The sequence below is a fragment of the Lissotriton helveticus genome, chromosome 12 (genome assembly GCF_964261635.1).
Source record: "Lissotriton helveticus chromosome 12, aLisHel1.1, whole genome shotgun sequence".
Classification (NCBI taxonomy): Eukaryota; Metazoa; Chordata; class Amphibia; order Caudata; family Salamandridae; genus Lissotriton; species Lissotriton helveticus.
The window spans coordinates 532,728,645-532,738,344 of record NC_136073.1 but is presented as its reverse complement, the minus strand read 5'-3'; the positions used below and the strand labels follow the sequence as shown (position 1 = coordinate 532,738,344).

At 43.2% G+C, this 9,700-nt stretch overlaps 1 long non-coding RNA gene across 1 annotated transcript in view; it reads left to right on the top strand.

Moving 5' to 3' along the window:
- Positions 1-2,750: 2,750 nt before the first annotated feature.
- Positions 2,751-9,700, top strand: part of LOC144797633 (uncharacterized) — a 432,819-nt gene continuing 425,869 nt past the window's right edge. The window contains exon 1 of the long non-coding RNA XR_013603431.1: positions 2,751-2,857. This is a non-coding gene — a long non-coding RNA (uncharacterized LOC144797633). The remainder of the gene's footprint in view (positions 2,858-9,700) is intronic.

Genomic DNA, 9,700 nt, shown 5'->3' with positions numbered 1-9,700 from the left:
CATTACCAAGTCATTGCATTTATTTATTGATGTAGCATGACACCTGAAAGGTTGTATGAGGGCATTACAATCCAACAAATGGATTCCAAACTATAGGCCCAAAGTTGGCGCAGTGGGACGCGGTCTCTTGTTGAACCTGTGACTCTGCCACTAAACGAACAGCATAACACCACTTTTTAGACGCAGGCTGAGAGGCGCCATATCCTGTACCTTCATGACCATGGCAACTTGGTAAGACCCACAGGCGTCAACCCCTCTTCACTTATGCACTGATAATTTGAGCTTCAGGTGTTACACAGCTTAACAAATGAGCCTGTCAGATGCCTTTGAGCGATTCACCTGTACCTGTGTTCTGTTAGGCTTGCCTAGACCAGCACCTGCGGTGACCTAGCTCCATGGACTTCACAAATGGCCGACAAGGGCACAATTTGTTTCTCATCTCCGAGAGGCAAGAAAGCAACCAAACAAAAACTGAACAATCCGAGATGGAGCAGCGACCCCCGTTACACAGCCCTCGCACAAGAAGACAAGTAACAGCTGGTGTGTCACCGTAGGCCAAGCTGACATAAACCACCAGCTGGTTGCTCCATGGTGATGCTTGCAAAGGAAAACCCCATCACAGTAAAGGAACAGAATGTAAGCTCAATCGAACATACTAAAGCAGCTCAGCCTGTGCCAAGATTAAAAGTTGTATTTAAAAAGCAAAATAAAAAAAACATGAGAGACAGTACCAAAATCCAGCGCCTTGACATGGCACGACAGCAGGTGGTGCTAACACCCAGGTGACGCATAGGCCAGGTTTTAAGGGGTTTGCAGGACTCTCTTTTGTTGATCCAGGAACCAACTAGTAATTAACGAGGAATGTATGGTATGGAAGGATCTACCACAGCATTTGGTACCATTTAGTTGTGTTGCTAAACTGACTACAGCAAGAAGGAATGGGGCAAAGAGTCCCAGCTTGACTCCCTTTCTAACGACACTGAGTGGCGCAATTCAAGAACTACCTAAAGACACAGATTAGTCTGATAGTAGGGTCAGATATTTACTATCACATACAGCAGGAGGCAAAGTGCCCAACTTATTCAGGTTCCTGCCCGACACAAGGACCACTTATGCTACAGTGTTAGCCGGCAACACACACTTCAAGCCACTAAGAAACGTTTCAGCTATGGAAACAAAAGAGTCAAATGATGTATTTCATGTCAGATTGCTGGGGCCAGCGAGCATGCGACTGAATGCTGGTGATGACATCAGAGGACAACTTGTACAAGGCTGTAGGATTGCAAAACTGCTTTCACTAATGTACAAAGAACTTTGTACTTCCTCCAGCACATTCTAGCGGTATGGAGATCTCAAGACATATCAGAGGTAAGAGCATTCCACATGTACAAAGTTCATATCCAAACTGAACCCTGTCAACCGGTTGCATAGGAACCATCAAACCACCAGAAGTGTGTTAGGCTGACTGCTGACAATTCTGCTTGTACTATTGCGATATATCGCTCTAATATTATGTTTTGAAGGGTCGTCTGCTACAAATGCCATTCCATTTGTAGGATGTTTGCTTCTGAAGGAGTTCTGACAGTTCTATCCCTACTGTCTAGTGGTGCATACTATCTAATTTATACACAGCCCTATGCTGGCTGTCCTTGACGTGCGCGTCACAGCAGTCCTCAGCCAGGACCTCTCTCCACTGCACACCAATGGCAATTTGCACTCCGGGCACTATTTTCTCAAATACCTTTCTCCTGTCTGCTGTTGCAGGCAGGGCATGCTCTCTCCTAATGCTTTTTTTAAAACATCTTTATAGCACTGGTGCTGAATGCATTTGCAATACAATAGGTCTCGCATTTACGAGAGTTTAAGCTATTGGCATTGTAAATGACAATGCCTTTTCTTTTTCTTTTTTAGAACTATTCATAAATAAAAGGCATTGTCATTTACAATGCCAATAGCTCAAACGCTTGTAAATATGTAACCGATTGCATTGCAAATGCTTATTACTTTCAGAGTTGACGTTTGCGGTTGTGCGTCTGTTTCAGCATTCGGTGTATCGTCGCGGTCAAGATCAGAAGCAAGGAAGAGGTGCAGTCAGTTAAGACATTTTTTATTTAAGAGATTGTGTGTGGCATACTTTATTGTAAGGAGAGAGGAGGGAGGTAGTTAGATGTTGGTTAGTTCTAAGATATATGTTTTTAATGTTTTAACCACCAGTTTAATTCCAATGCAGGGAGCTGTTGTAGGCTAATTTGTGGATGATTGCTTTTTTAATATTTTTGGTTTCAAAAATAAGTTCAGAGAAAGATCAGGATTTCTTTCAATCCAAAGAGTAAAGATTTTTTTTTTGCAATGTGTTTTTTTAAACAAAGTATAACTTATTCACAGCAGTCAAAACACATGAAAGTTTGGACAACACGGATGCCTAGGTTCGCCTATTGAATTTTGTGAAAATGTTATGTTTATTATGGATTTTTGCTTTGTGCTGGATTTTTGCAGCATGAGGAACTTTGCACTTTTGGATTTTGAGAAACATTTGCAAGATTATGGGTGTATTTAAATCGTATCGACAGTGGATTGTACCAATGGATTTGTTGTGTTGTTTTGCGGAAAACCCTTACTTTTTCATTTTTTTGGGGGGGGTTGCATTTTTTTAGAATACACAGTGAGTTTTGCAGCAGTGATTTTGCTGGAAAACATGGCTATTCCAACCTGTGTCTCTTGTGATAATTTACAGCTGGGTTTGGATTTTTTCTTGGATTATGGATTTGTAACTTTGGATTCTTGGAACAGACAAGACTTTTGATGAAGTGTGGTTGTTTATGAATCACTAAGAGTTGAAGAAAGAAGACAACTCCAGGTAAGAAACATGCCAATTTAATTTGGAAAAATGAATTGCAAAACAAGCAGGTAAGATAGAATATGTATTGGTGTCAGTTAGAAATATAGTATGTGTGCAATATTGTCTAGGTAGTCTGAGCCACCATCAATGAAAACTGTTGATTTTGTCCCAATAGTGGCTCTGATATTTCTTTTGGAAATTTGTGGATTCGGACTACCAGTCAATAATTGCGCTATTCTAATTTTTGGAAAACTTTGCTCCTTCCTCAAAATTTCCTAGAAATGATGAAAGTTAGTGTGAGGTTTTCTGATTGATTTGTACCATTCCTCTGTGCCATGATTAATCTTTACACCTCCCTCTAAACAGACCGTGTAACAGTTCTATCACTTCACAGGAAACCTTGGATTCCTCCTGCAACCCGACTTGCTTGGATGGCCAATCCATGTGTTTTCAAAGTAATTTAGTAAGGGAGCACATTTTTCTTTGTTTGATGTAAAATACTCAGATTCTGTAATGGATGTATAGCATTTGTCCACAGTCAGGAGGAACAAAGCATAATGCTATTTGTTTCTTTAACTCAAATTGCAGTTTATTGTCAGATATGTAATCCTCAACTAAGGATGTTTTTGACTGTTTCTCCAAGAGACCTGTGAAAACACATCCTTGAATTTGGAAATAAGGATACATTTTGGTTATGGTGTTAATCATGGGTAATTCAAAATAAATTATCGCTTTTCTAGGACATTTATTCAGTGTTGTAGATTTTACCACTGTTAAAAATTCAGTGTACATTTAGGTTTCCTTTTCAGGGAGTAAACTGTACACTAAAGGAACTGTAATGTTATTAATGTTGGTGTGAATAATGTATTTTTGTGTGAATGGATCGGGTGTGGATTTAGAGGTCCCATCCATCATCCAACTATAACTAGTCTACAATTTTACAAGGTTATGGGGTGTGCTAAAGAATAATATCATTTTCTGAGGTTTTTTGTTGTTTACTGTTAATTCAAGAGGAATGTTAATATCAGGGTATGTTTGGGGTGTTATACATTGGGGGTTACTTATCTGTTTTTTTCTTTGGATAATTCTGCGTAGATTAGGAATTTTGGGCATACAACCTCCTACATGCATAGCAATGTCTTGGGGTACCTCCCTCAAAACTGTACCACAAGGTTCATTGCAGGTGAATGCAAGTACTTACATTTGATTTATGTTTTCTCTAACCTCGATCTCCATTTCAGAGACAGAGTGATTATGCTCTGTGGTCCTTTCAACAGTGTTACCAAGAGTAACCGCTCTGCTTGTGAATTGGGCCAAGCAATACTGCACACAACTCCAATGACTCCTGGGCTCAGTTAATTATTTTTTACAATTAAGGGAGCCACAGTGCTTTAGCAATCAATTGCCTCTGTTGGACGTGATGTGTGTTGCCTTTCTGAGGTTCCGTGATTCTGAACCTGTTTCATAAAGGTCGTCATATCGTGACGATTTTGGTAACAGCGGACCGAAAATGACGAGTGTGGTATGTACGAGTGTTTTCGTCATGTTCGAGTGGTGGGTTCACCATGAAATTAGGGATTCCGTTCTGAAACCCTTGGGTTCCATTTTGTGCATGGCAGCCATTGTGTGGTTGCCCTCACATAGGCCTATGACTGTGGCTGAACAAGTCTCTGGGACACGTACACCTTAGCTTGAGTTTGTGCTGACTCCTGTTTGACCTGAAGTGAACTGACCCTGCTGCCTGAAGCTGACCTCGCCAAACCAGTTCTTGCCCTTTAGCTGATCAAGATAGAGATCAAAGAGCAGGACATTGCTGAGTTTATGGTACACGCAAACACCCTTCTATCTTGTTTCTCATCTGTTTCTGTTCCTTCTTTTATGGCCTATTTACGATTTGGGTTGAGGTCTTTTATTATGGGTTTGTGTCCAACTTGTTCAAAAGAAGAATGTTTATTATGGGTCTGTTTGATGATTAATTTTGGGCTGGACAAACTGAAAAATGGGCTTGTCATCATGCTCCTGCTTTTATCGTGGAAACATGTGAATGGTCAAACTGTAAATAAGGAATGTTTGCCTGAAGCACAGTTCTTTTTTATAAAAAGGGATGGCTTGCTTTGTAAAGTTGAGCAGTCTCCTGAGAACATACACTGTGTTGTACTTCTAGGATCTCTGTTACTGGCTGCAGCTAATAAATTTGATCTTTGACGCCACCAAGAAGTACCCCGTGTCTCTGTATGCCAAGACAGGAGAACTCGGAGACATCAGGCGTTTCCCCTGGCGCCGCTTGGTTCTAAAAACCTGGTTCTTCATTTGGCGCCCAACGTTGGGCGACTTCAGCGGTACCGGTCCAAGCCTGAGGATCGTGAGGAGCTTCGTGTGAAAATTCTGGAGGAAGGCCTGCCACTTCATCGACCCCTGTATGTCGTCGTGGTCTGAAAGTCTTTGCTGCGAGGTTCCCCGCTTTCCGACGGCTACGAAGGACTGCTGCCCTGACTGTCGCCCTGTCTTGAGCCCTTTGATGATTTGTAGAGCGAGACGATAGACGGGTACTTCTGGTGACGTGATCGATACCTCAGTTAAGTATGAGTGGAGCGTCTCCCAGTCCTTAGTTTTTGGGTATCCCTTGGGATCTTTGATTTGGGACTTGCAAGCTCCAAAGCCGAGGGACTCGTGTATTCACGAGGCTATCGTATTCGATATTCCCTTGAAGTTTGAAGCTAGACTAGTGAGCGAAGATGCCTGGTCTTAGCAGACTTGGAAAGTTATTTTGTTGTGGTTGTAATAGGGATTCCCGATTGGAGGATTCGTGTCCGGTTCCTCCGATTGGAACTCCAACCTATGAGCTCTATTTGAAACATGGCGTGGGCCCCATCACGTATAACGAAGTGTGGATTCGCTACACTAGAAAGGACGGTGTCCTAAAGTGGCCCCAATATGGTAGTTATGTCACGGAAATTTTAGATAATCTAGAAGTTAAACTCTTCAAGAAGAAAGCCCGGCCGGCGATGTTTGATTCTTTCCGCCTCTGGCGAAAGGAAGCCAAACAGAAAGAAATTAAATTAGCGAAGAGAAATAAAAGAGAGAAGGGTATTTCGATAATGCAGGCTGCTATACAGTTTAAAGATAATGAAGAAGAACAAGCGAGTGAGCAGTTGCACAGGCAACGTAAAATGGCGATTGATAAGTGTTATCCAGCCTTGCCACCTCATCAGCAAGATGTGACGAAGGAACTTGAGAAGGATCCTTTCATGTCCCATTTGTTGAGGTCGCCACCCCCTTATGTGCAGAGCGCTACAGCACCTCCGCAACCTTTAGGTACGCAACCTCCGGTTGCTTTGCCTCCGGTTATTGCACAGCCGCCAGCTCCTCTTCAGTTGGCTCCTATTCCTCTGGTGCAGCCTTCTCAAGGGCCGCCGACTTTGCTACCTGCTCCGTCTCCGATTCTTACGACTTTGTCTCCTGTTCTTGCTACTTCTTCTGCTACTGCTCCTATATTGGTTTCCTCTCAAGTCTGCCTTGTCTCCTGTCCTTCTGTCAACTTCTCGTTCTGTTCGACAGAGGATGACTGATACTGTTACTGGTCTCCTTTCTCCTCTCTTTGGGTCACTAGGTATGACCCCTGTTTCAGAGCGTAAACAATTACGTAGCCAATTGCCTGGTCCCGATGAGCGGACAGTACTGGATCATTTGGCACGTAAATGGGTTACTAATACTTTGAGATATGATTTAGAATCTGTTATGGATGTCTTCCGTCAATGGGAAGCACCGAAGCAGAGGTATGTTTTTGATGAAATGTGTACTTTACTTCGTGAAGAATGGGAAGATGGTGATTTGGGACAGACTCCGTCTGAGTTGTTCTGTGTACAGTCAGAGTTTGCAAAGGGAACTATAGTGGGTCTCGACGTTGAAAGAGCAGTTGCGACATTGTTGTCGTTTAGGAGCGAGTCTCCTCCTCAGCCGTTGTTTGAGCCTGATCCTTCTGTTAGGAGGAAAGTGCGACAATATCCAATGAGAGAGGTTCCTCCGGTGTGGAAAGAGGCAGTTCAGGCCGATGTTAATGCTGGTATTGTAGTTGCACCAGCCCATTTTCAACGTGTTTGGGTACATGTTCCGTGGAAGCGAGCTGAAGTTTTGGCTCTTAAGCAGACTTTGCCTGACCCCCGTAAAAATCCTGCAGGGTATTATAAGGAATTATCACAGACTGCAGACTCATGTATTATGAATCTAGCTGATATAGACATGTTGTTTGGAAATGTGGTTCCACAGCCCTTATGGGGATTGATTCGTCATACGGATCATGCGCAAGAGTTAGGTGATACATGGGTTAATATTGCTGCTGCGGATGGTCGACAAGTTGGTGGTGCTAAACCTGAGCCTCTAGTTGCAGAACTTCCTGGTAGGGTCGTTACTTATATGAAGACTTTAATGCCTGCTATGCGAGTAAACTGGGACAAATTGTCTGCGTGTAAGCAGAAGAAAGATGAAAGTGTGTCTGATTTCTTCACTAGGTTTGAAGAGACGTTTATTGACCATAGTGGTCAAGACATGAGTACGGAAGGTGGTCAACGGTTGTTTGTTGATAAGTCTGTGCATAACTTGCTTCCCGAGTTGTGTACTAAATTGAAGGATTCAGAGAGTTCTTGGGCTGTTTCCTCATCAGCACAGATATTGGCTACTGCACAGTACTACGAAAATAGGGATAAGAATGAGAAGGATAGAGCAGACAAGAAGACTAAAGAGTTGAAGACAAAGGTTCTTTTGCAGCAAGCGTATCCGCCTCGTAGTAGCCAACGTGATTATCAGCAGCCTCAGCAGTTTCAGAGAAACTCACAAAGGTTTGAGCCTCCTCAACCGCGTTTTCCTATAGGCCCTAATCAGTGTGCATATTGTAAAGAAGAGGGCCATTTTAAAAATAGTTGCCCTGTTCTGTTACAGCGCGCGAATGGTGTTTCTGGTGTGAGAGGTCGAGGTGTTCAGCAAGCTTCTAGAGGTAGGGGACGTGGTGTGTTTCCCCAGAATGCGCGTTCCTTTCCTCCACAAAATTCAATGAATTGTTTTGATCAGCAAAATGGTGCGTCTGGTAGGACGACTCAGTACTATGCTGACGACTACTATGTCGAAGGTGAGAATATGGACGGTAATGATTGCTAGGACAGCCATAGACAAAGAGAGGGAGTTGTTTCAGTTCCAGTAGATCAGAGTGGACCTTATGTTGAAGTGATTACATCAGGTGTGTCAGAGCCTTTTCTGTTGGATACTGGTGCTGCAAAGAGTTCTATTATGCATTCTAAACTCCCTGACGCACCTTTGTCTGGCTTGAGGAATGTTTCAGTAGGATTTTCTGGTGCCCCAGTTAGAAACCCGATTTCTAGTCCTTTGTCTCTTTCTGTTGGACCTTGTAAATTGGAAGCACCCCTTATTTTGACGACAGGTTGTGGTGAGAATTTGTTGGGATTGGATCTATTGAAAAGATTGTATGCGACACTACAGTGTTCTCCTTCGGGAGTACAACTTACATTAGGTAAGAGAGTGATCTCTCCGATGTATTTGTCGAAAGACCGACTCCCGGCCGAATTGTCTTCTCTTCCTGATATTCTTTGGGCTACTGGTCCTAATGATGTGGGTCTTTTGGAGATACTGCCATATGTTGTGACGCTGAAAGCAAATGTTCGAATGCCACGTATTCCCCAATATAGGATCTCTAGTGATGGTGAAAGAGCGTTGCTAGCGATCATTTATGACCTGATTGAGAAAGATGTGATTGAAGAAACGAGAGGTAATGTGTGCAATAGTCTGTTTTTGCCTGTTCTGAAACGTACTGATTCTTCGCAACCGCCTGTATATAGGTTCGTGATCGATCTTCGCGAGGTGAATAAGATTGTGGTTCCGCAATTTCCTATTGTTCGAGATATTACTGCCTTACTGACAATGATTCCAGCTTCAGCCACTTGGTTTTCGGTGATTGATTTGAAGAATGCTTTCTTCAGCATCCCGATTGCCGAGGAGAGTAGAGATATTTTCGGCTTCTCTTTAGGAGGTTGAAGCTTCCGGTTCAAGCGCGCTCCTCAAGGCTACTGTGAGAGTCCGTCATTCTATAGTCAGGCTTTGAAAACACAGCTTGATACGATTGTCTTACCTGATGGTGCTGCTCTTGTTCAGTATGTCGACGATTTGTTAGTTGCTGCTGACAATGAAGAGATTTGTAAAGAAGCTACTTTGTCGTTGTTGCGTCATTTGTCTAACTTCCATCATAAAGTGTCTCTTTCGAAGCTGCAGTATTGTCGACAAGAAGTGACCTACTTAGGTCATCTCTTATCGAAGGAGGGAAGAAGATTGACCCCAGAACGAATCCAAGCGATTGCGAAAATGAGTGTGCCAACTACGCAGAGAGAAGTGCGTGCTTTCCTGGGTATTACGTCGTATTGTAGACAGTGGATCCCAAATTTTTCGCTTCTTGCGAAACCTTTGATAGCTCTTACTGTTAAGGATACTCCGAATCCTATTCCTTGGACTGACGAATGCCAGAAGAGTTTTTCTGAATTGCGCGATGCGTTGTGTTCGGCTCCTGTGTTGGGTACCCCCGACTACAGTAAGCCTTTCACACTCTATGTCCACGAGAGAGAGGGATGTGCATTGTCAGTTTTGACACAGCAGTTTGGCGATAAGCAACGTCAATGTGCGTATTTCTCGTCGACTTTGGATCCGGTAGCTAGAGCATTGCCGAGTTGTTTGAGAGCTACAGCGGCAGCGGCTGTCTCTATTCGCCAGTCTGCTGGTTTGGTGATGGATAATACGTTGATGGTGATGGTTCCACATGCAGTGGATACCTTGATAAACAGGACCAAAACACAGCACTTAACT